This window comes from Stegodyphus dumicola, chromosome 4, assembly GCF_044657685.1.
Source record: "Stegodyphus dumicola isolate Sdum_Otavi_A_Nest chromosome 4, ASM4465768v1".
Taxonomy (NCBI): Eukaryota; Metazoa; Arthropoda; class Arachnida; order Araneae; family Eresidae; genus Stegodyphus; species Stegodyphus dumicola.
Genome location: NC_140771.1, coordinates 11,123,428 through 11,151,265, shown reverse-complemented (window position 1 = coordinate 11,151,265; position 27,838 = coordinate 11,123,428).

Genomic DNA, 27,838 nt, shown 5'->3' with positions numbered 1-27,838 from the left:
AGAAAAAGATTAGTAATTATGATAAATAACTGAATGAATTACTTTAAATCTGAGTATTATATATCTGAAAGAATGTGTTTTATGTACACTCTAAAATAATTTTCGATTAAATTTTCCCAAATTAGAAAGAAAATATATTTCTTATTATTATGCATATATGGGAGAACTTTAATAATAAAATTTGATTATGGCAAAGCACTCGAGGGCTATCTGCCTAAATGGAGGGATGCCTTCGTGGAGGACTTTCTAATGGAAAGTAATGACAATTGTAATTACGATTTAAATTACATACTCTTAAATGACCTATTGCAAGCCGAATAATCTGGTGTTAAGTGTCATCATGTAAAGCTTTCCAACTGATGCACACTATTGTCAAACTTTGCTTTAAATATGTATTTTTCTAAAGTACGAAATTTGAATGATTTGCTGCAGCTTTGTTTATAAGAACTAATTTTGTAATATTTTATGAGCCAAATTTGCGGCATCAGTAAAATTTAATTTATTTTACATCAAAGAAAATGCGAAGGTATTATGCATATTGAGACCCGGTGGCGCAGTGGCTAGCGCATCGCGCAGCAGCACCACAGGTCCGGGGTTCGATTCCCGGGCTGGGCAAGGTCGACTCAGCCTTTCATTCCTTGATTTCCATCACTTGGGTCGATAAAATGAGTACCAAGTTGGACTAAACACTGGGGGTCATGCGACAAGCTGACCACTTGCTCAGGGCATATGTATGCTCAAGCACCCCAAGGCCCACGGTCAAGAAAGCAGATTTCGGGCACTGCAGGCCTTGGCCCATTAGGGCTGTTACGCCACTGAGTTTTTATTATGCATATTATTTCTTTGTATCAGCAATGTTTTATTTATATATTAAAACATATTTATTTTTTTTTTAATTTTGAAAATGTTGCATACTTGTTTGCAAGACACTGAAATAATCATCAAATTAATAATGAGCTTTTAGTAATAACTGAAAATGAATTTTCATCTGAGAGTAGCTTCAGTAAATTATTTCTTTTGTTAAATAATTTTAAGAATTCTGTTAAGTTTCTATTTTCGCAATTAATGTGTTCTTTTCTTTTTTCTAATTAATTTTGATAAAATAATTTATATATTCATGTACAATATTTTTTTCTTAAGTGAGGTTTTCGAATATAGTCTTCTTTTAAGCATACTTTTGTCTCGAAAATAATAAACTGATTTCCGAAACGTTTAGACAAAACAAATTTATACAATTATTTAACATTTATTTAATCAATCATTTAAGTTTTTATTTAAGTTGCTAATCTTTCGATCTAAGATACGGCCGTATCGTAGGTTCTGGGTTCGAATCCCGGAGAAGACTTGTATGTAATTTCTCCGTCTCTTTATAGCAGGCAACAGTGGCCAGCTATTAGGTTCCTCCATGATAAAGAGACCACCGCTTCCAGCCTTATTAATGGCCAATGCCTGCAAACGGCGAGAACTTACCATTAGAAATAAATAAATAAATAAATAAAATACAAAGGAAAAAAATCCGAAAGCTTTCAGATTTTATATTACGCCCTATAGAGCATTTCTTTAAAGTTTTGTCTGTAACCTTTATTTATGAAATATTACGTTCTTCACACTTAAACCACAAAATTCAATTCAACAGCAATATAACAAAATAATTTTAAAAAAGCAAATCTTTAGAATTTGCGATACACAGTCGCGCGTGCTGGAGATAATTTTTAGTCCAAAGATATTTGAGTCCCGAAGGACTATTGTTTTCGTTTTGCGATTTTGCGTCGGACTCCTATAAACGTCGGTTCACTTTTCAAACTGTTGCCACAAAATGTTAGAGTCCTGCATTATATTTGAAGAAATTAAATAATGAAAAATCTGCATAAATGATTGTCTATTTCTCGCATTGTGATAAAACAATGGTACATAGAGCCATCGAATTTTGAATGATGAAATCCTACTGCGAATATGGGCATCTGAAATCCCAAATTTGGAATTTGTTTTATTATAGATTTTATATTTTGTAAAACTTTAACGAATTTTTGATTTACAAACTCAATGCTTTAAAAGCGAGAAATGGCAACGTTATATAGAAAAAAAAAATACTTTTATCTCCAGCTCGCGAGACTGTGTATATCGGAAATTCTAAAGATATGCTTAATTTAACATTATTTTGCGATATTGCTCTTGAACTGAATTTTATGGTTTAAGTGCAAAGAACATGATATTTAATAAATAAAGGTAACACTCAAAACGTTAAAAAAACGCCCCTTTGGACGTAATTTAAAATCTGAAAAATTTCAGATTTTTTTTTTTGTTATTTTTTTTTAAATTTTTTATTTTATTTTATTTTATTTTATTTTATTTTTTTTGGTACAGTGTTGCCATTGCTCGCTTTGAAATTTTTGACTCTGTTAATCAAAATTTCATTGACGTTCTACAAAATATGAAATAGGTAATAAAACAAATTCCAAAATCCAAATCTGGGCTTTCAGATGATAATATTCGCAGTAGGATTACGTCATTCAAAACTGGATGGCTCCAGGTACCGTTGTTTTATCACAGTGCAAGAAACATACATACATTTATGCAGATTCTTCATCATTTAATTTCTTCAAATATAATACAGGACGACAGTATTTACTGGCAACGTTTTGAAAGACAATTAATGAAACGCCGCTTATAGTGAACTTCAACAAAATGCCAAAACGAAATTAATAGCCATTCTTAGAAAATGACTCCTTTGTGCTAAAAGTTTTTGTTGGATGGCTATAGCAGGTTTGGAATTCTCCTTATTTAACCATAAAATCAGTGTAATTCCTAACTTTCTTTTCTTTTTGCCATAGATAGAACAATTGGTTCGCTGGGTTAGGTACTCTTCAGACTGTTGAATCTCATCGATGGAATATTAATAATAATAAATAAATGAATAAAACTAGATCTTAATACAGTGACCTCCGGAAACTGTCTACGCAAAGTGAGGAATACTGAAAGAATATGAATAGTATATTCATGCACATTTTTATTAACATAATTTGTAATTATTTTGGTATTATGATTTGCAATATATAAATATTTGTACGGATTTCGTCTATACATCTTTAACTGTATCTGCAAACTGTCCTTATTATATTTGTATGTTTAACATACACTATAATAGAGAAAAGTATTTAAAATACGTATGGAATTAGTACAATAGTGTTCCCCCCATGCACTTTTTCTCCTTGTTCTTCACTAGTTGATATTTCTGTGATGTGACTAGGTGCACCTATCACATCCTATTCCAAAAGAGGTAGTTTTGTGTTTGATTGTGGAGTAGAGTGATTAGGTTTATTATTATTATTATTATTTTGAAGCACTAAAATTGTGTATTGCCCTCGTCAGGACTTGAAAACTGGACCTCTACAATATGCGTCGAGTGTGCTTCCAATTACAACACTAAGGCATGCGGAAACGAGGGAGAAAATATCATATATACTCCATCTTTTAAAGGCGAGCCGAGATGAGGGGACCCAATTGCGGAATTCTGGTTATGTCGAATTATCGTCCATCATCTTTTAGTTTGGGCGCCACTTGCAGAGTTATGAGGGTTTTTTTTTTTTTTTTTTTTTTTTTTTAGTCCAAAGGGACTTTGTCCCTGAAGGACTATTGTTTTCGTTTTGCGATTTTGCGTTGAATCGCTATAAATGCCCGTTTTACTTTTCAAACTGTTGCCACCCAATGTTAGAGTCCTGCATTATATTTGAAGAAATTAAATAATGAAAAATCTGCATCAATGTTTGTATATTTCTCGCATTGCGATAAAACAACGGTACCTAGAGACATCCAATTTTTGAACGACGTAATCCTACTGCCAATATGGGCACGTGGAAGTCCAAATTTGAAATTTGTTTTATGATCGATTTCATATTTTGTAAATCTTTAACGAATTTTTGATTAAAAACTCGAGGATTACAAAGCGAGCCATGGCAACGTTGTACAGAAAAACCATTTTTATCTCCAGCGCGTGAGTCTCTGTATCGGAAATTCTAAAGATATGCTCATTTTAAAACTATTTTGCGATATTGCTGTTGAACTGAATTTTATGGTTTAAGTGCAAAGAACGTGATATTTAATAAATAAAGGTAATAGACAAAATGTTAAAAAAATTCCCATTTAGACGTAATTTGAAATCTGAAACCTTTCAGATTTTTATCCCCTCTTTTTTTTTTAGCAGGAGATGTGAAAAATGTGTAATGACCTTGCCTGGACTCGAGCCCTGGACCTATCGAGTATGCTGCCAGTTACACTGAGAAGGCATGCTGAACCTCAAATCTAATAAATGTGTTTAGATTAAAATTGAAAAATGCAGAAGGAAAGCGTCTAAAAATTCTTGCAATGATGCAAGGGTTAAATTTTCTCTTAGCTTTGGCGGCAAAGGTGAAACTAGGTGTACTGTCTTGCTATATGTATGACGGCATAATATCTACTTTAACTTCTCATCATCATGAAGCCTAATCTTTTCTTTTTATCTAAAACTAGCGGAAGGACCTGATGGCAGTTAAATTAGATTGAGAGTAATGCATCTAACAACAGAGAGAATGATACCGCTGTAATCTTTCTCTAATAACAATGCAAAAAATACGATTCATAGTCATACATTTTTTAGTCTGATGCGATATGGAACCCACATAAAAACAAACAGACATTATTTCTTATATTTATAGATTGAATAAAACTTACCAATTTTTGATTAACAAACTCTACGATTTGAAAGCTAGCAGTACCAAAGCTTTTCGAAATAAAGCATTATTATCTCCAACGCGCGAGACTGTTGCCACTCGGAGAAATTAATGCAGAAATTGAATGTTTTCGGGTTTTTTTAATTAATATCTCGGCTGATTAAAGTCGTACGCAGTCGAAATTGCTTCCCACGAATTTTTGGAATTAGGAATAATGCATTTAATGTTTGGCAATGCTATTTTTACTTCATTGTAAAACTTAAAAACTTTTTATTAACAAACCCTACGATTTGAAAGCGGGCAGTGGCAACAACTTTCGTAATGGAGCAGATTTTTCATCTCCAGCTTGCGAGACTGTTGCCACTCGGAAAAATGACGGCGAAAATGATCGTTTTTCCCAGTTTTTAATTAATATCTTTGAGCTATTTTTTCTTGGGGGAAAAAGTGGACGTCGACCTTTTCCAGAGCCTAGAAAAGAATTGCAGAAAGTTTGGTGACGATAGTTACAGTAGTGACTGTGTTATTAGTGAACAAACAAGCAGACTTTCATCTTTATATAGTATATAGATCAAAGTATGCATTATGTTTTATCACTTAGTAATTCATGACAAAATTATTATTTTATTAGTAATAATTATTATTTCTCTTTAGAAATAAGTATTAATAAGTTTTGTGTTTTCCAGAAAATAGTATTATTAAGTTTTGTGATTTCCATAAATTTGCGCATAATTTCAATTTTAAAATTCACAATTAGTTAATAAATTATCTTAAGATAATATTTAATTAATTTAAAATACTTAACTAATTAATTTTAAATTTAAATATCAGTTTTGTACGTATTGAGAAACTGTTTTTCTTACTATTTTATTAATGATTAATCAACTGAATAATCGATAAAAGTAAAAAAGATTTTGGTATCTGCTGGATTCTTTTAAGACGCTTTAGAATTACAGAATTTTTCTGCATATAGAGAATTTTTATTTTTCATGTATTTGTCTTAAAATTAGATCCTAGAAATCTGATTTGAATATTAATCTATTATTTAATTCGGAGCTAGTTGCCATTTTATATAAAACTCATTCCGGATCATAAAATATGTAGCTTTAATTTGTAATTAGTCAGTTTTTGTTACAGCTAAATGAATTTGAAGTCTCGTAATTCTCCTTCGTTAGGAAAAACGATGGAAAAATACTTTAAAAAACGATGAAATGAAAGTAAAAACGATGAAAAAAATACTATAAAAAACGATGAAATGAATGGAAAAACGATGAAAAAATACTAGCCATAAGATTTATATTATTAATGAAAGTGCTCATCTATTAAGCACATCACGTCTTTCTCAGCGTAATATAAAAAGAAAATAAGAATCCTATTTATGAAATTCATCAAGTTGTCTAACAAGATAGATTTAAAATTGTAAACGCATTCCTTCAAAAAAAGAAAAAAAAAAGTGTAGTTTTACACAAAAGCTTATTCCATTAATTTTTACTATCTAGGTAATTTTAAAGCTTAATACTATTTTTACACGAAGAAAACTTCTTTGTATAACATTACTTTAAGTTTGTTCCTCCAAACATGTTTACAATTTATGCATATCTAAACAGAAAACAAATATATTTTTACAAAATTTATATCCATTAATAGAAAATTTACAAAACATAAATCATAATTAAATATGAATCAACACCAAATAGGAAATTTTAAAGCTTGGAAGAAGTAGCTTGATTTAAACACTTAAAAAGTACTTAGAGGTGTTTTAACTATGTTTACATAAGTGGATATTTTAGGGCATCAGTTTTTCATAGAAGAAGGAGATTGATTTAAACACACACACAAAAATACATAAAGGTATTTTAACTATGTTTAAATGAGTGGATATTTCAGGGCATGAGTTTTTCATAGAAGAAGGAGCTTGATTTAAACACACACACACACACACACACAAATACATAAAAATGTTTTAAATATGCTTACTTGAGTGAACATTTTAGGGTATCAGTTTTTAATGGAAGAAGGAGATTGATTTAAACACTTAAAATACATAAAGGTGTTTTAACTATGTTTACATGTGTGGACATCAGTTTTTCAGGTTACAAAGCCTGCCTGAAAAATAAAGTAGATCCGTGAATATCCGAACTAGCCGGTACCACAGCTTATCCGAACATACGAAAATTGCAGGCACATGCGTTGCTTCTTCTCTAATTTAAATACATGTTCATTGTAATTTAAAAGTAAGAATTTTTACTGCTTGTTTTAGATAGCGTATTTGGAAAATAAAATATTTTTTCCGAAAAACAAAATACAAATCTTGACAAGAGAGGAGAATACATGAGCCATGAATACATCCACAATGGAGATTATTTTGATTAACATATTCCGTGAAAATAAACACACGTTATTGTTTTCATTTTACTACATCAAATTGTTATTTTTTCGTAATTATTCGCTGCATTAAAAAATTATATATATTATGATATATTTCATTAGAAAGGTTGTCTGGGCAGATAATGAGTCAACTTCACCGGTTTATTTAGTCTCCCTTCCCTCCTCTTCAAAAGAAGCTCTTGTTACGGTTAAGGAATAACTGATGTAATAAACAAAGAATGCTCGCTGTACATGCACTACTTAAATGTTTTCTCAATAACCAGTTATAAATGACCATCGTGTATATATGGTGAACCTTCTTGTAATCACATAAGCAAAACATCTTTCTTCCCCTCAGGTGTTAATACACTATGCATCAGCTGAATTCCATATTAGCAGCTTTAAGTCACCTACATTCTACGTACATGCATATTAATGAATTTAACAGCTACTTAAAACTATATACTATACTGATTTCTTTTAAAATTTTTAATCAAAGAAAAAACTAGGAACACATCAATAAATTAACAATAGGCTTAACTTTGCTTGACCAGAAAAGAAGCAATTCGGACAACTGAAATACCCGCTATATGTAGTCTCAATAACTGCAAATCTGCTTCAGTAAGAATCCTTCATATGTATCACTCAATAAGTTATGTTATTATTTGAAGGAGAATAGCAGGAAGCGAAGTGAATGGTAAAATATTTGTGTAAAATTTTAATTTTCTCATGACTAGAATATTAGTCATCGGTTAATAATCTTTGCTTAGATGACCTGAATATCCTTAATACAACATTCATTTATTCTCGTGTTATCGGTTATTAAATGACAGTGTGATTTTATTTTTACGATACAGATACAATAACTTTATAAGTTTGAAGGGTCGCGAAAAGGTGTTCGGAAAATGTAAGGATAACATGATACACTATTAGGCATTCTAATTTGAAGCAAAAGACATAAGAACGAGCCATACCCTCGCCGGGATTGGAACTCCGGACCATCCGATTGTTAGACGGACGTGCTTTCCATTTACGACACGAAAGCGCACGTTAATAAGTAAGAAAATAACTTACAAAAAATACAAAATACACTATATATATTAGACTGAAAAAATTTAACACAGGTTATTGTATTTACCTATTACAATTACTCACTCATTCTCATTGTTAGTCACGAGCGGTAACATTGCCTCCCAGGATTTATTTTTACTTATCTTAATTTATCAACCTTTTCTGTCTTCTCAAATTCCCCTCACGTTTCCTCGCCAGTATGTAAATTAGTTAGTGTGAACGAGTGTATTTAAACAAATGTTTAGTCAGAGTGTGATTTCGCTACTGTGATTGCATTTTGTTATTTCTACCAGCTGATAACTTTAAACATCGGCTTCGCATTCTTGCTGCTGAATTATTATCCTGCCGGTGTAGGTTCTCAGTCAACCTGTTATATTAAACTAAATTTCCCATTTTTCTACTACTCTTTCCTTTAAATTTAACATTATTCACCGCAAGTGATCTATGACTGTAAGCACGTTAAATCCGCGCGTCTATGAAATATTGCGTTCAATAAAAGGGTCTTTTACACCATTCCCCTATTGTATTCATCTTCAGGCCTTTGAGAGAAATCTCAAGAATTAACATTTAAGTAGATCTAATTACATTTAATGATAGCTAAGAAGACTAGAACCCACAAGGTTTCTAATGTATTTACACTTACAGAGTAAATACATGGTGATTTGAAACGCGTCCTTAGGTACAAAATATTATGAATAATTTCTCAACAAATTAAGCTATGAATTTGTATAATTTAACTGAACATAATTTAATTCACTCTGAACGAGATGGTGCAAGTCAAAGCACCTACATTGCTCTCAACATAGAGGCTGTCATTAAGTTTAGAATACAGAGTGAACCATGAAACCAAAACATCATGGTTTTGCAATATCTAAAGCTATGATAGGTAATTTTGTCAACAAGAAAGGATACAAAAAACCGTCAAAATTTGGCTTCAATGGAAAGATTGTTCCAAATACATGTCCAAGGAAAAAACGGAATGCTTCAAATTTTGCAATGGTAAGATGGAAACTCCGCCAAGTCAAAGGGCAGTAGTAAAATCATTAAAACGCTCAAATCTAAACAAAGCGATTAACGCTGATTTGATCTTAAAAAGGCGAAAAAACATGATATGCGTTGTCTTTCTCTACGACATATCACCGAACGCAGAACGCGCTGCAGAATTCTTTATGAGAAGCATTTATCCAGATAAAAATGGAAAAATGTTGTCATATTTAAATGACTGCAATAAAATCCATTATATCATCAAATAATAGATCCATTATATCATCAAAGAGGCGAAAAAAATCTTAAAACTTGGTTCACAGAATCAAAAGAATGTTTTTCAAAGTGATTTGTGATTGTTGCTGGTTTTTTCTATAACAGCAAATTAAAAATAAAGAGACTGGAGAAATGTGTTAAGATCAGTTCTACATATTATCAGTAAATATCCGATACCCTGCTTACAAATGGGAAATACCTGCTGTTTAGCCACAGTACCATCAGTCAGTAGGACTGCATTAAGACAAAGCAAATAGCCACACAGGAAAAGCCACTGTTAATTTCCGCTAAAAAAATCGGGAACAAGAAAAGGATATCAAGCTCCTACCTTTCATTCATATCCTTACTAAATACTATGATGTATCACCCATGTATTTATCCGGTTTTTTACTTTTCAAAAGCGAATTGTCCAAACGTCAACTTATCTTTGTAAAGCTGTTCAAGAGGAATGGGATATAATATCTCTTCCGACACAAAAAAGGCTCAATTATTTTTGAAACTACAATGTAGAAAGATAGTGGGGTAGAAAGATAAGGGTTATCAAACAAAACATTTAAAACTCAAACGATTTAGGCAAAATATTTCAGTATATATGAGGAAAATCGTCTAAATTGTGCGGACAGCCTGTGTAAAATAGTAAGTGTTAATTTGGTAGGAATTTTTTTTTAATTATCGGAGATCTGTCATGATATAGCACAGAGATGCTGAGCGAGCACGTATTCTTCATAGAAATGACGTTAGTAATAAAAAAGCTGGTTACAAGTTAAGAAATTAGCTATGAATTTCGAACTGAAAATGAAGGGTGGGTTACAGTGAACGAGGAATGCATGTGGTTGGTGTGCAACGTATTTAAAAACGTCAACAGTTTCTGAAACAGCTGTCGGACGTCAAAATGAAAACTGTTTGTAAACAAATATTTAGTAAAATATAATGCATATATACTTAGCACATATTTGTGTTTTGTTTTGCCGAATACGTGTTTTTTATTGCTACATGTGCGTAAAACATAGTGTAATTTTTTCTCTACATGACTGAAGAGATTGTAGGTAATAATGCTTTGTTTCGAGACTTGGTTTTAAATAAAATAATTGCACAGAACATTTCTATATGTTCTTTCAGACAGCATAATTACCCTTTTGCCATCACATTTTTTCTTTTCTCTGAAGATAATCCATCTTTTTCTAAATGGAAATTATAATGTGAAAAATTCTCGAGCAAAAGCATTGCGCTTATAAATAATTGATTCCATTTTTTTCCTTTTTTTTATCTTGTATGAAGAATTTGATTCACTTTCAGAAGGCGAGGTTAGAGATAACGTTATACAGTAGGTTAAGGTTTCTGACTAAGGTCATTCAAGGTCGAATGACTTATAGGAGCAAGTTACTATCTTCAATTAATCAATCTTCCAAGTTTCAGCAAAGTATCAATATATTTATATAAGTTCACAGAGAAAGCTAATAAGTGACATTCGGTGCCTTATGTTTCTTAATTGATTTTAGCTTTTAATTTGTATTTTTGTAAATAAAGTTTGTATTAAGTATAAGGTATTTAGCCCTCCTTTCAGCATGCATGCGTCGTGTAAGGATAGCACATTCGACGCGTATTCGAGAGGTCCAGGGTTCGAATCCCCGCGAAGGCATTGAATATTTCGCATGTCTCCTGCTTCAAAAAACGTAATGAAGGCCCACCAGCGGCCGAGCGGTAACGTCGCTGAACAATGGTAGTTCGGTCCGAGGTTCGAATGCCGCGAACGGGCTGGCTGCATGGGTGTTTTCGTGGTTTTCCCCATGTGTAACGTGTATACGAGCCAGTTTCCCTTAAGTCTTCCACGAAGGCATCCCTTCCTTAAGGCAGATAGCCTTCGAGTGCTTTGCCGTAATCTAAAAAACCAAACCAAACCAAAAAACGTAATGACTCTACAGTGGCGCCCGAACTAAAAAAAAAGGGGGGACGATAATTCTTTACCACCAGGATTTGGCAATCGGGTCCTTTGATCCTTAGTCGCCCTTTAAAAGGGGCACTATATAAGGTATTTTCTCCCGCTTTCTGCATACCTTCGAGGCGTAACTGGAAGCATACTCGACGCGTTTTCGAGAATAAAGGGTTCGAATCCCGACGAGGGAAAAGCATAGTTCACGACTCCTAATGATTCAGAGATATTTTGGAAGAATAAATTTGCATTTGCTAGGCAATGAAGGTCTGACGATGTGGAACATCGTTTCTCCTCAAACGGAGTTGTGGTACATTTATTTATTTCACTAAATGCTAAATAAGGATTAAAGTCGGAAAATTCTTAAAATATTATTGAAAAAATATAACAATGTTTGTTGAATTTAAACTCTGTTGCTGTATAATTAAAGGCTAAACATAAACTTTAATAAGGAAACATAATTTAAAATCATGCAATAATTACACCTCGATAAATTTTCAATAATAAATCACTTCAAAATAAAATTCGCCCTAGGGATAAATCCGAGTTCCTGCTTTCTTCACTGTGCCAGTTATAAGAATAATAATATCCTTAAGCAAACTAACAAGGAAATGTAAGAGTCACGCGCTAGCATTTACCACCACATATAAGTTGTTCAGTTGTATTTTGCCTCTCAGACAGTGCACAGTGCAAGAGAACTTAAATACCATGCGAATAAAGTGAATATTATCACTCAATTAAAATCTAGTTATTTTTTTCACGAATCACAGTGGATCCAAGCATATGAGGGGCATGCGAAAAATTCAGAAATCAACAAAATTTAAAAAAAAAAAAAAAATTGAAAGGTTTCAGATTTTAAATTACATCCACTGGGACGTTTTTTAACGTTTTGTGTGTTACCTTCATTTATTAAATATCCATGTTCTTTACCCTTAAATCATAAAATTCAGTTCAACAGCAATATCGCAAAATAATTTTAAAATGAGCATATCTTTAGAATTTCCGATAAACAGTTCCACGCGCTGGAATATAAAACGTTTTTTTCCCCCTCCGTAGAGTGTTGCCATTGCTTTCTTTTAAATCGTTGAGTTTATTAATCAGAAATTCATTAAATTTTTGTAAAATATGAAATCGATAATAAAACAAATTTCAAATTTCAAATTTGGGCTTCCAGATGCCCATATTCGCAGTAGGATTACGTCATTCAAAACTGGATGGCTCTAGGTACCGTTGTTTTATCACAATGCGAGAAGCATACATACATTTATGCAGATTCTTCATTATTTAATTTTTTTAAATATAACACGGGGCGATAGTATTTGGTGGCAACGAATTGAAAAGGGATACAGCCTCTAAAAGTTTTCAACGCAAAATCGCAAAACGAAAACAATAGTCCTTCAGAGACAAAGCCCCTTTGGACTGAAATATCTGAAAGATTTGAAATTTTACATGACGCCCATAGAGGCGTTATTTTTAAGTTTTATGTGTTTCCTTATTAAATATCATGTTCTTTGCACTTAAATAATAAAATTCAATTCAACAGCAATATCGTAAAATAATTTTAAAATGAGCATGTCTTTAGAATTTCCCATGCACAGTCTCGATAGCTGGAGATAGAAATGTTTTTTTTTTTTTTTTTTTTTTTTTTTTTTTTGTTTGCTTTTTTCTGTACAGTGTTGCCATTGATCGCTTTGAAATCTTTGAGTTTGTTAATCAAAAGTTCGCTAAAGTGTTACAAAATATGAAAACGATATTAAAACAAATTTCAAATTCCAAATTAGCGCTTCCAGATGCCCGAACTCGGGGGAAGATTACGTTATTCAAAATTGAATTGCTGTAGGTACCGTTGTTTTATCACAATGAGAGGAACATAATACATTTTTGCAGATTCTTCATTATTTAATTTCTTTCAATATAACACAGGGAGATAATATTTGGTGGCAACAATTTGAAAAGTGAAACAAAGCTTGTAGTGAACCAACGCAAACTGCAAAAACGAGATTAATAGTCCTTCCGTGCAAATTGCCCCTTTGAACTAATAAGAAAAGAAGGTAAAAGCGTTTTTTTCCTCATCGTTATTTTATTTCGTCTTTAATCCTTTCACTTAAATAATGAAGTAAAATGTGTTTTCTTTCCAAACAAAATTTTTTCCCTGGAAAAAATTATGAGACTTCCTGATTTTAGTATATTCAGAATAATCCATCGTAGATGGTTGTGACATCACTTACTTTTGTTGCTTCTTCACCTAATTCGAAATGTTAAACAATCAAACATTTATGCAGATCCTTCATTATTTCATTTTTGTTAAATATAACACAGGGCGGTAATATTTGGTGGCAACGATTTGAAAAGTGAACCGATATTTAAATTTTCAACGCAAAATTCCAAAATGAAATTAATAGCTATTCTCGCTAATTTACAAAGCTCGCGGTTTAAATATTGATTTAATTTTTACGATATGGTGAACTATTCAGATTTACGAATTAATTACTTAACTGAAAAACTCAGCTTAAACTTTTAAATAAATATACCCACTTCCAAGCTTCTTCGACCGTGTCATCTTTAATGAGCATTTGTAGTTAAACCACACGTAATAATCATCGAAATCCTTTCGATAGTAAAGGATATTAAAAAACGTGGATTTAAAATGGAGCTTCGCTTTGTTAAAAGTTCATTTGTACGCTAGTTTCAGCTCTAATTCAAACATTATAGTCAATTTTTCTTAACTCTTAGGTCACCAGGGTCGGAACCCTGCTGCTAGATCACAAAATCTCCATGGATTGTGAATGCGATCTGATCTTAAACCAACATGCCCACTGAGACGTTAAGCTGCACTTATCGGATAATCAAGATCCAGATAAGAAGGTTCAAAGTTCACTTGCATCCTCTTCTTCCGTTTCTTGGGCACGCGGAAGTCTGCCGATCATTGGAGACAACCACGTGACATCGATTCGCTTAATTAAATAATTGACGATATTGTTCGACGACCCCTTTTCCCGATGCAAGGGGAAAATGGTCGGGGGAAGAAATTTGAATCAGCTGGGATGCAACAGAACAAGAATCATCCTTTTGACAGATGCTTCGTCACGGGTCACTGAAGACATATATATAAATTGTCGCTCTAACGACTTCAGTGCTCCATGTGTATGATGTTCTTCAAACGACAGCTGTCAGAGTTGATGCAAATGATTTTCCCGTTATAGTACGTTAGACAGATTTATTTCCTGGGAGTTTTTCCTGGATAATTTTAGAGGATTTGGATAATTAATTATGAATTAAATTATTCATTTTAGAGAAACTAATTTCGTATTTATTTATTTATTAGTCCAAAGGGGAATTTGCCCTGAAGGACTATTAATTTCGTTTTGGCATTTTGCTTTGAAAACTGTAAACGGCTAATAACTTTTTAAATTGTTGCCGCCCAATATGATCGCCCTGTATTATATTTAAAGAAATTAAATAATAAAGAATTTGCATGAAGGTATGTATGTTTCTCGCACTGTGATAAAACAATGATACCTAGAGCCATCAAAATTTGAATAACGTAATCTACCATAGAATATGGGCATGTGCAAGCCCTAATTTGAATTTGAAATTTGTTTTATGATCGATTTCATATTTTATAACACTTCAACGACTTTTTGATTAAATAACTGAACGATTTCAAAGCGAGCAATGGCAACATTCTATGGAGACGGGGGACACATTTTTATCTCCAGCTCGCGAGACTGTGAATCGGAAATTCTACAGATACCCTAAGAAAAAAATTTTTATTTGTCAAATGCCAGTTACATTGGCCGTTAGGCCATTAAACTCCTTGTTTGCCAATAGCGCTGAAATCTACAAGAAAAATTTGTCAGTGCTTCACACTCGTCCAAATGTTCCGCCGTCATCGGCCGTCCACTATTACATAAAACACACAACGGCGAATCGGCTAGTCCAATGCGAAATAAATGATTCTGTAGACAGTCATGTCCCGTCAATAGTCTAAAAGGTGGAACCGCAACTGTTCGCGGATGGTCAGAAACAAAAGGTGGGTTTGTTGACAGAACACTCCAAGGCTTTCCCTCACAAGCCCGAGTGGCAAAATCTCTAAAAATCTTTTGATACGATATCGATGTCAGAAGCTTAATAGAATGGAGGCTTGCACTCGTTTTTGGCTCGTAGCCCCCTTTTTCGCAAGCATATCAGCCATCTCATTCCCATAACTACCGCACCCATTGAAAAGATATCTTGTGGGAAAGTTCTTTTATGACTTCCTGACACTGTTGAACGCATATGTTCTTGCACTCTTGGTAAGAGGAGATGGCCTGAATTGCTGAAGTCGAATCAGACAGTACAACAGCCCTCCTGAACGAGCTCTGTCTCAATGATAATTGTTGGAGATCTCTAGCAGCCATCAACCAGCGGCAAAAGATATGCTTCTAAAGATTTTAAAATGACTTTGCGATATTGTTGTTGAACTGAATTTTATCATTTGAGTACGTAGAACGTGATATTTAATAAATAAAGATAATACACAAAACATTAAAAAACTCACCTTTGAATGTAATTTAAAATCTGAAACCTTCAGATTTTTTTTTATATATATACGAGGGTAAATTGAAAAATGTTTCCCCTGTCGACTGTAGTCAGAGTTGTGTATGAAAGTCAAAATATAGAATGAGACCTTAAAGATATGACATACCTTTATTTTATTATTCTCGTACGAGTACGTTGAGACATTTGTCACATCGCTTGATAAGCTTCAAAAAGTCCTCCAAGAAAAATTCACGCTTTGCATATGGAAGAAGTGTTCAACGTCTATGGGCGAAAGGCGACACAGCAGGGAAACGCGCAAGTCACCGATACACCATTGGGTAGAGGTCGCTGCAAATCAAGCAGATGGCGCTGTTGCAGTGCCTGTGCAAAGCGGAGACCAGCCTCTCATTTGAGCTCCGGTAGGTATGGAGAGAAGGTGCGTTTTGAACTCGTGGTCAAAGGAGGAAGTGAGAGCGGTTATCCGCTATGAATGCGCACGTGGAGTATCAGGAACAGAAATTCATAACCGCCTCGTGGAAGTCTATGGGCCAGGTGTGATGTCGAAGCAAATGGTGCGGAGATGGTGTCGCACATTCAGTGATGGACGTCAGCAAGTGGAGGACATACCGAGAGCTGGACGGACGCGCACGGCCACTACAGATGCAAATGTCAGGAAGGTGGATGACATGATTAGAGCGAACCGGCGTATCAGCATCGATGAAGTAGCGGAAGAACTTGGAATCTCACACGAGCGAGCTCAAAACATCATCCACGACATTCTTCGATACAGAAAAGTGTCAGCACGATGGGTGACCCGACAATTGACCTCGACACACAAGGAACAACGCATGGGGGTCAGCCTGGAACATCTCGTGCGTTACCATGAAGATGGCAATGTTTCTGTTTCGGATTGTGACGGGGGATGAAACGTGGGTCCACCATTTCACGCCAGAATCGAAGGCCGCATCTATGGAGTGGAAACAACCGTCATCACCTGTCCGAAAGAAGTTCAAGACTACTCCCTCTGCAGGTAAAGTGCTCCTCACAGTTTTCTGGGACGCCCAAGGCGTTTTGTTGCTGGACATTTTGGAGGTTGGAACCATCAATGCTACGCGCTACTGTGACACCCTGTCGAAATTGAAAGAGGCGATTCGGAAAAAGCGGCCTGGCCTTCTCACATCTGGCGTTCTGCTGTTGGATGACAATGCCAGACCACATTCGGCGAAGGCAACGCAAAACCATATTGCAAATCTTGGTTGGGAGCGCCTACACCATACGCCATACAGTCCTGATCTCGCACCAAGCGACTTCCATCTGTTTCCGGCTTTGAAGAAAAATCTCGGGGGAAGGTGCTTTGGAAGCAATACTGAAGTGAAACAAGCCGTTCAACGCTTCTTCAGGGCTTTTTGAAGCTTATCAAGCGATATGACAAATGTCTCAATGTACTTGGTACCTATTTGGAAAAATAAAGGTATGTCATATCTTTAATGTCTCATTCTATTTTGTGACTTTCATACACAACTCTGACCACAGTCGACAGGGGAAACTTATTTTTCAACTTACCCTCGTAATTCTTTAGTGGTTCAAAAAAGAACAATGTTGTTTTGAGATTCAGCTTCGAAAATTCGATTTTATCGATAAGGTACCTAGTTTTCTAAGATGTAGGTCCTTTATGAGAAGTGAAGTTCCAGTCAAAGTAAATAGTATATGCTTAATGAATATCAAAGTAGCGCAGTTTAACTGTATTAAAATATTTTGAATAATGATTTTTATATTTTTCATAGACCTTTTATTCTCTCAAAGAAATATCATCTTGCTCATCGACGAAAGATAGCAGAGATGATTGAGAGCATGATTTAAACGCAGCCAAAAACTACCGATAGCTCTTTTCAGACAGCAATTATCATGAATGTAATCGCTTTGAAACAATATTTTGTTCTTGTTTTTTTGCGAATAAAAATATAGGATTGGTGACTATGGAATTTTTCGTAATTGTAAAAGAAGAGATAAACTTTTTTTTTATTATGCTTTAGTTGTAAGGTATTTTCTCCCTCTTTACTGCTTACTGCTTGCCTCGGTGGTGTATTTAGAAAGCACGTGCGGCTAGCATTCGAGAAGACCAGAGTTTTAATCCCTGCGACATTATAGATGATTCTATATGTTTACAGTCTTAAAAAGATTTTATATGGTTCTACAAGTGGCACTTGAACTAAAATGAGGGGAAGTGATATATTGTCACGGACAGGATCTGGTCACCAACAACTGCATCAAAGTGAGAGGAGTGCTAGTAGACGTTAATAGGATACTGGATATACTGGATTGTAATAACTGAAGGTAAAAACTGAAAACATTCTTTGCTTTTTAAATTTAAGTATATGGGCTGACAGAGATCAGAGAACAAAATGCGAAATTATATAAAATTCAAAATCCTTCGGCTCTTATCTTTTGACAAAAAGTCCAAAGTAACTACTATTGAATCTGTTTACAGAAAAATGCGTTTAAAATTTAGAGAACATTTAAATTATAGCTTTAATTTTAAAAGTAGAATTTAAAGCTACGTTTGTGGTTTTTACCGTATGTATCGAGATTACAAGCTAGTCTTCCTTAGAAAATTCTTCACAAAAACATCCCTCATATTAGACAAATAAGCCTTTGATTGCTTTAAAAATCGGTTAAGCAGAATAACAAACGATGTTAAAAGATGCATTCTGTTTCTAATATAATAAATATTATGTCCTTAGGTTCAAATATATTCATTGTTATGGATACTCTTCTGCTATCGGGACCGGGTTCAGAAATCTATGTATGGATGGATGGATGTGTTCATGTATGCATGCATATGTACGTACATATATGTGTGCATGTATACACACATACACACGTGCATATATACATACATTCCTAAATCCGATCTTGATAGCGGAAGAGTAGCATATTACGTTCTGCTTTTATACAGTTGTTACTCTCTGCTTGATCTATCGAGGTACAGAAAGATGAGAGTTGCTTTATAAACCTCACACGTCACAAGAATGTAGATATTCGCATATTTTTTCCCTCTAGTGATGCATGAAAGGCATGAATGTTCATGCCTCTCTTACCGGCTACATTACAAACTGCTACGCGTTCCATAATTGTTGCTCAAGCGAGAGACAAGAATCTAATTTAGAAATTTTGAAAGATACATGTGTAAATAGCAGATTTCTGTCTTTTTCTTATCACATAATGCATATGACATGTAAAAGATTTGTAAACAAGTAAACGCTGCAGTGTTTTGAAATACATTCAATAAAATTGTGTTCTCTTTTCCTCTGCCTTCGACATGAATGTTTTCTCGGAATCAATGTCTCAATGTCATAACAGTGAATTTATCCCACAGGTAGGTCTCGAAGGTGATCAAAGAACCTAGATCTCGAAGGCCTCAAAATTAAAAGCTTCGTAAACGGGCCAAAGAGCTTGGAAGGAATCGAAGATAGTAGTGAATTTTTTTCGGAATGAAAACCATGTACTGAGAATTCAATGCCTACAGTCACAGATCCAGAGAAGGGCGTACTTATTTTAAGTGACTGAGAAAGGACACTTGCTACGAAAGACCTCAACTCTACAAAGGTGGAATCTGATTTCAAATGATTGCAAGTTACAATAATCTGAAGAAAGCAAAAGCTTCCTTCTTCCAGCATGCCTTCGTGGTGTAACGGTTGCACACTCGACGTATATGCGGGAGGTCCAAGTTCGAGTCACGACGAGGGCAATGCTCATTTTTCAGGTCTCCCACCAAAAAAAGAAAAAGAAAAACTGATTATATTTATTTATATTTTCAATATATTATTTGAAAATATTATTTGAAAATATAAAGTGAATATATTATTTGAAAATATAAAGCTGAATTTTGTTGTTTGACTTCTAAATTAATATTTGATATTGTATCTTAATTAATTTAAAAGTTATTTAAGTGCGACTAAGCTTAATGGAACAGCCATTTGTTTGCGTCTAAAACTTAGCAGAATAGGGAATTAAGTCAGTTTCTGCCCCTTCCTTCTTTTTCCAGAGTAGGGCCAAAAGTAAACTTTCAGTTTTGTGCACCGAAAAATCTGCCTTCCTGCCCGTTGGAAAAATTGCAGAAAATCTAATTTTAATTGTAAAAAATGCTTTTTAACAGTTTTGACTGAATTTGGTGTTTAACGTTTTTTGTATTTTACAATTTTTAATAAATATGTTTTGAATTTTTAGATATTTTTGCTTTGCCTCGAAGCGAGAACTAAATGTGTGAAATCTATCTCCAACATCAGTATCCAATCCAGTATCACTAATTAAGTTTGCTAACAATTCCAGTATACTTTTTAAGTGCTGCTTTCATGTTGCTCAGTTAAAACGAAATTAATGCTAATCTTAAAATAGGTTTAAAGGCATTCACCTAACTATTTCAAAAGCAGGAAACGCCATTTCATCCTATTTATTTAGTATTGCTCTCCTTGTAAAAGGGCATATGAATATTAAAACATTGCCTTCTCACAAGAGCACTCAAGTATGCAATAAATCATGCTTTATCTCACGTGTATCTGTAAAATTAAAAGAACTGAAACAAATCTTCCTCTTTATGCATATTCCTGAATTAGAATTACATGTTTCTCCTTAAGTGAATCATGTGAATGTGCGAGGAAAATACTAAACAATGTACCTTTTCTATCAATCTTTTTGTTTACAATTATTTAACACATATCTGAAAATGAAAGACCTAAATTTAATTACATAAATAATATCTGAAGAAATACAATTAAAAAAGTATAAAACCAGGAAGCTTTCAGATTTTATGTTCCGCCTAAAGGGGCTTTTCTATAACTCTTCTATAACGCGTGTTACTTTTATTTATTAAATATCATATTCTTCGCACCTGAAACATAAAATTCAGTTCAACAGGAAAATCACAAAATATTTAAAAACAGCGTAGTTTTAGAATTTTCAATAGATAATCTAGCGCGTTGGAGATAAAAATGGTTTTTTCTTTCACACAGTTTTGCCGTTGCTCGCTCTGAAGTCGTTGAGATTCTTAATCAAAAATTCGTTAAAGTTTTACAAAATGTGAAATAAAACAAATTCGTAATTTAAAATTCGGGCTTCCAGGTACCCATGTTCGAGTAGAGGATTACGTTATTCAAAATTTGATGGCTCTAGGTACCTTTGTTTTTCTACAATATGAAAAAAAATGCATACATTCGTGCAGATTCTTCGTTATTTATTACTTTAAATATAATGCAGGTGCCATAATTCGACGTGATATTTCCAAATTTTATATATTTTAATATAAAAGCTTCTAATATTTTGAAAACTTGAAATCTTAATAATTTAATTGCAGAGACAGTATGAATTATAAGCATTGAATACTGTTGTCCTTGTTATTTTTTTAATTTGTTGAAATTACGGTTATAATATGGAGAACTAAATGCAGATTTTATGTAACCTTAAATAGAAATATTGTAAGAATCGAATATCACATATTGCCTTTTGATGATAAATTTTCCATAACGCGTGGCCGATAAATTCTGCGGTAGCGCAACGTGACGTAATAACTCCAAAAAACTTAAATTCTTTTATTTACTTGCAGAGACAAAATGAGTTATTTTGAATCCTGCTTAAATTAGAAACAATAAATATGTTCAAAACCGTGAAATGTAATCAGATGTGAAATAAATTTAAATTTTAAAATCCCTCCTAAATTTCAGGATATCGCAGTTTTAGCTATAAAAAGAAATTATGAAAAGTGCATGAAATATTTTTTTTTATAATTTGAACATAAAACGTACTGTTTAAAGAAAAATATATCTTTGTCAAAGAATTTATCTCAGCATAATAGCTATGTATGTTTACATAGATTAAAATTATGTTCTAGATGAATCGAAATAATAATTTGCCCTTTTTTGTATTAAAATAATTTAAAATAATGTGTTTCTAATTATCACAGCTTTAGTGTTACTACACAGTAATTTATATCAAAAATTATCATTCTTACTGTGTACAAATTAAATACATGATAACAGATTACAGAATTAAAATTTCCATTGCAAAGAATAGTGCTAATCACAAATAATCCGGAAAAGAAGGAACTGGATATACTTTTCAAGAAATAACTATATACCGAATTAACTAAAATCTGATCTAAAGCTTATGAATATGAATAATTTTCTACTTCATGCACCAGACAGTATAAAATTTAAATAATCGGTGGTGTTAGTTGCACAAACAGTAATTTTCTACTTCACGCATCAAATTGTTGCGCTCTATACGAAAATTTCAAAGCAATAATTTTTCTCATGATGCGGTCTAATTATCTTATGTTTCAGATGGTAGCCCAGACAGAGGTCATGATCTGTGAAAGCAGAAATCTTTCTTCATTGAAAACAATAAGAATTCTTCACGTGTTTCAGAGTTCTGTGAGAATATATTAAAACTTTAAAAGAATTTGAGGCAGTAGGTGAAGATAATTGAAAAGGTTTCTGAGTTTGGAGAGGAAGATAATCTTCAAGAACTTAACTGAATAGTCTTGCGTGGAAGGGGAACAACATCTCCAACTGTCTCCATTGATATAAAATGGCATGAAAATGCTTTAAATAATAAGTAGCATATATGTTAGAATTTTACGTAGGAAAAAATAATTTCTTATATTTAATACAGTTTTTTAAGCTCCTTTATATAAAATATCTAGTAAGAAGTTATCATAAGACAGAAAACTAAATGAAATTATTCTAAACAATTGTGTACTTCGCAGTTAAAGTCTTTAGTGATTAAAACCCCTTTTCCATTTTTGTAAAATTTATTATTTTTGACTTTTTTTATTCAAATTTATTATTTTGAACAACTATATTATTGAATAATCAAAAACTTATGCTTTATTTCCTAAACGTTTCTTTGAAAAAATAATGTAGGCAGTTTGATCGCGATAAAAGTACATTCTAAGTGATAATGATTCATTTAAAAATTAGGAAAAACACGAACTCTCAATACATTCACCTAGGAAAAGGGAAAGTTCAAATAGATTATTTTAATACTGGGAATATTTTTAGTGGGAACATACCACAATTTTCGGTCGTTATATTACGCTACCGAAGATACTGCCCCACTTATCATCCAAGATATCTGACGAGTGTTGCATTGTCTTGACATGCGATTTGTAGCTTACTTTTCAAATTATAACTGGATTGTTTTGTAAGGATCTTAAGTTTTACTAACGTTTATTTTATTTTAAATCTTTACTATCACTTCTTATTTTCTACTTCCGGCCAGAATTATAAGCTTTAACTTATTTATGCAAATTTGTCTGGCGAACGCCAAGTACTTAAGTTGTGGCTTTTTGCCAAGCAAGAGAGGGAGGAAGGAGTTAGTAGAAGCAGGCCGCTTGCCTTAGCAGTTTTACTCGGTTGCTGGTTGCCTTCCAGGCCAGAGGTTTAATCCTCTTGATAATTTTAAACGTATTGTAGTGTGTTAACAGTGCTCTGTACTACATACGGCTTCCTGTTAATATATGGCCAATCTTCCACGTACGCCCTTGTTTATTATTCCAAAGTTAAGTTAGAGTTTAGTTAATATTTTTATATTCTTACGTTCAGACCACAAGTGGTTGGTCTCTGCATTCCGAAGTCCGGAAATTATTGTAAAGGGTGAAAAATAAAAGGTTTCGTATACCCTTCCTGTGTATCTTGTCTACTTCCCACATTTATTGAACATAGCTTTAGTAAGCTCCCTGTTCCGAGTCAGGTTCTTGAATGTTCCCCAAGCAAGTAAGGAGAAACACTGAACCTGAGAGTGGCGCCCGACGAAGAAGAATAACCGTGGCCGAGTTTCAAGAAGAACCTGTGCTGCCTGCAGAAGCGGCTCAGAATCCAGAAATGCCAGCTGCCGCCCTGGAAGGATTTGGTTACATCGTCCAGACCATGCGCGCAGCGATGAAACCAGAAGCAACATTTAATGGAAACTCACCGGTAACCAGTTTTTTGGAAAAACTAGAGGACCACTTCATGATGTATCCCGTGCACGAGTTCCAGAAAGTTACCTTAGCTACCAGCGCTTTAAGGGGCCAAGCGCTTAATTGGTTCAAATGTATAGGCAGAAGTCTCTTGGGTCAAGCAGGAAGTCCCACCTATACTTACGAAAATTTCAAGACTGCCCTAGTAAAAGCCTTCCCTGTCGTAAGGGATCGTACGAAATTAGAAACGGAACTTTTCAGCATATATCAGCAAAGAATCGAAAATCTTTCCACCTTTATTTAAAAAAAAAATTCACGTCTTTAAACTCTTGTATGGAAACCGTCCGGATCCTGAGATAATTCAAGTGATTTTCCCGAGGTTACTTCCCCAAGTACAAGACTTTATTGAATTAAGGAATCCGACTACACTGGAAAAGTTATTTGAGCTAGCAATCCAGTTTGAAAGTAGAAGAACGGCGGACATTGAAAGAAGACGCCAATATCAACAACGAAACCAATTTGGTGAGCCACGACCACAGCAAAGTCAAGCACACGGCTACGGAAGCAAAGCGAAACAGTGGGCAAGGAAACCCGAGCATCCAGAAACAGCCGGCGAACGTCGACAGTTCAATAGCAATCCAGGAAAATAGTCTCAAGGCCAGTGGAAAAAGAAGGAAAGCATGGAAAGAAAAAAGGATTTAAACTAAAACGTATTTCTGCTGACGGGAGAGTGCGGAAATCCGAAGGCCAAGAAAACCCCTCTTCCTTCAAGTTAAATACAGTAATGGTGAAAAATTTGACTTTTCCGAAGATTGAAATGTTGGTGAATAACATCCCAGCCACCGCACTCCTGGATACAGGCGCGCAGTGTTCCTGTGTGGCAGAAGATTTTTTTAGGAAGTATTTTTGGAAATACCGCATATATAATTCGGATAATACGACAGTGTTAGCTACGCAGGGAGAAAGATGTAAGTGCATAGGTAAATTACCGCTATACGTTCGTATCAAGGACGAACAAGTAAAAATTATGTTTTTATAGTAAAGAATCTGCAAGCACATATCATCTTAGGAATAGATTTTCTTTCAGAGGCAGAAGCAACGCTGGATTTTAATGAAGCGTCCCTTAAGCTGACGATGAAACTAGTTCGAGAAGAAAAAACGGAACCGCCAATGTTAAACCTTAACCACCTGCCTAAGGAAGAGCAACAAAGAATCCGACAAGTGGTAAGTGAATTTGCTTCGTTATTTAGTGATATTCCAGGATATACTTAAGTTACTAACCATAGTATCGACACCGGAGATTCAATGCCAGTTCGCCACAAAGCATACCGGTATGATAAGAATAAAGAAAAAATTATAGAATGGCACATTAGAGATATGTTACGGAAAAAGATCATAACGCCCATCTCAAGTAGTTATGCTAGCCCGGTGGTTTTATGTAAGAAAAACAATGACTATCCTTTAACACATCCAAAAAGGTGGCGTTTCGCGATTGACTATCGTAAATTAAACTCCATAACTAAATATCCGGTATATCCGTTACCTATTATTGAAGAAATTCTAAGGAACATAACTTCTACCAAATACATGACTACTTTAGACTTAACGACTGGTTATTTTCAAATAGGGGTTAGACCGGAAGATGTGCCTAAGACTGCTTTTATAACCAAGTCTGGCACTTATGCATTCCTGCGTATGCCGTTTGGTCTTTCAGGGGCACCGGCAACATTTCAGCGATGTATGGACATGGTGCTATAGCCTGTTCTTGGAAAGTCCACATTTATCTATTTAGACGATATCATTATTACTAGTGATAATCTGGACCAATATGTACAGGATTTAAGACAGGTGTTTTCATTATTAAATGAGGCCGGTCTAAAAGTTAATGTCGAAAAGTGCAAATTTGCAGCCCCTGAATTAAAATATTTAGGTTACAAAATATCTCACAAAGGAATCGAGACAGACGAATCAAAAATAATCGCTGTGCAAAAGTATCCGCCGCCAATTACGGCGAAGAAGCTCTCTTCTTTTCTAGGACTTTGTTCATATTATAGGTCCTTTATAAAAGATTTTGCAGCTATTGCTGAACCATTGTTAAAATTAAAAAGGAAAAAGGCAAGATTCTCGTGGACGGCCGAAGCCAAGAGTGCTTTCGAAAAATTAAAGCAAGCATTAACGCAAGCCCCTGTGTTGAAATTTCCTGAAAAGGATGAGAATTTAGAAATTTCAGCGGATGCTTCGGATTATGCAGTAGGAGCGGTACTTTCGCAAAATCAGCAGCCCGTGGCATTTTTTAGTCGAACTTTAAATCAAACACAAAGAAATTATTCCGCGACCGAGAGAGAGGCACTTGCAGTTCTGTTAGCAGTGCAAAAGTTCCGAGTCTATTTTGGAAGGGCGCCAATAACAGTGTATTCTGATCATGCGGCGGTAACTAGATTGTACTCAGGGAAAAACTTATCCCCAAGATTAATAAGATGGGCACTCAAGCTACAAGAATATAATCTGGTAATCAAGCATACCACCGGAAAGGAAAATATCGTAGCAGATGCCCTATCCAGAATAAAAATAGATGAAGAAGGTAATACTGTAAAGGTGGCAATGCTCACAGCATGTACAATAAATTCCCGAGAAACTGTAATAACCGAACTGGGTAAGGTTCCTGAGTTTGGAAACATTTATGAGTATTTAAAGGATCCTGAAAATTTTAGCCACCAAGATATTATGGCGATAAGAAATAGAGCGGCCAATTACGAACTAATAGATGGTCTTTTATTTTATACAAAAACTACAAATTCCAACAACGAATTTCGACCTGTTATCCCAGCTAGTCTTAGATTAAATATCCTGCAGGAGTTACACGACAGCCCTTTAGCTTCTCATGCTGGTATTCGAAAAACTATCCAACGCGTACGCGAGGCAGTCTATTTTCCTGAACTGCAAAAGTTAACAAGGGCGTATGTCCAGTCCTGCCCAACATGTCAAGCAGTTAATTATATTAATTTCCGCCCGGCCGGGTTTCTAAATAGTATTAAATCCGATTTTCCAAATGAAATAATTGGCATCGATTTATTGGGCCCTTTCCCCAAAAGTCAGTTAAATAAAAGTCGCTATCTCCTTGTTATGGTTGATCATTTTAGTAAGTGGACCGAAATTGTTCCCTTAAAACGAGCCTCCGCGAAATTAGTTACTGATTCTATTTTAAATAAATATATTTTAAAATACGGGCGCCCCTAAAAGTTATATCGGATAATGGTCCTCAATTTGCAACTAATATATTTGAAGACATGTGCCAAAAACTGGGCATACGTCATTTAAAAATGGTCCCGTATCGGCCGCAATCAAATATAGCGGAACGGGTCAATAGAAATATAGTGAAAATTATCCGTAGTTATGTTAAAAATTTTCATAAAAGCTGGGATAACTATGTCAATGAATTTGCTTTCGCCCTTAGGACCGCAAAACATGATACAACGGGCAAAACTCCTGCTGAGTTATTTTTAGGCAGAAAGATTATAACGCCGTTAGATAAATTATTTTATGTTCAACAAAGAGCCCCAGAATTTAAAATGGGTGGTATAGAAAAATTAATTAAAGAAGCAAAAAAGAACACTGAAGTAGCACAAAGAAAACAGAAGCTCTTTTATGACATGAAACGACGGGAAGTAACTTATAAAGTAGGAGATGAAGTATTAAAAATTAAGCATTCACTTTCTTCAGCACCAGAAGATAAAACCGCCAAATTTTTTCCACGATTTGAAGGACCATATGTCATAGAAAAAATAACTCACGCTGTAGTGGTGTTAAAAGACAGGAATGGTGAAACATGCTCCGCAAACATCAACCAAATAAAACCCAACTATGACCGTAATAAAATGCAACTTTTGCAGGATCCGGCACGGCAGGTACAAGCTCCAGAGGTGGAACAACGACAAGCACAAGGACAAGCCATTAGGAGGCAGGAGCAATTGAAAAGAAAGTTTCCCCGTTGGAAAATTGAAGGTAACAAGAAAAAGAAGCCGTTCCACCGAC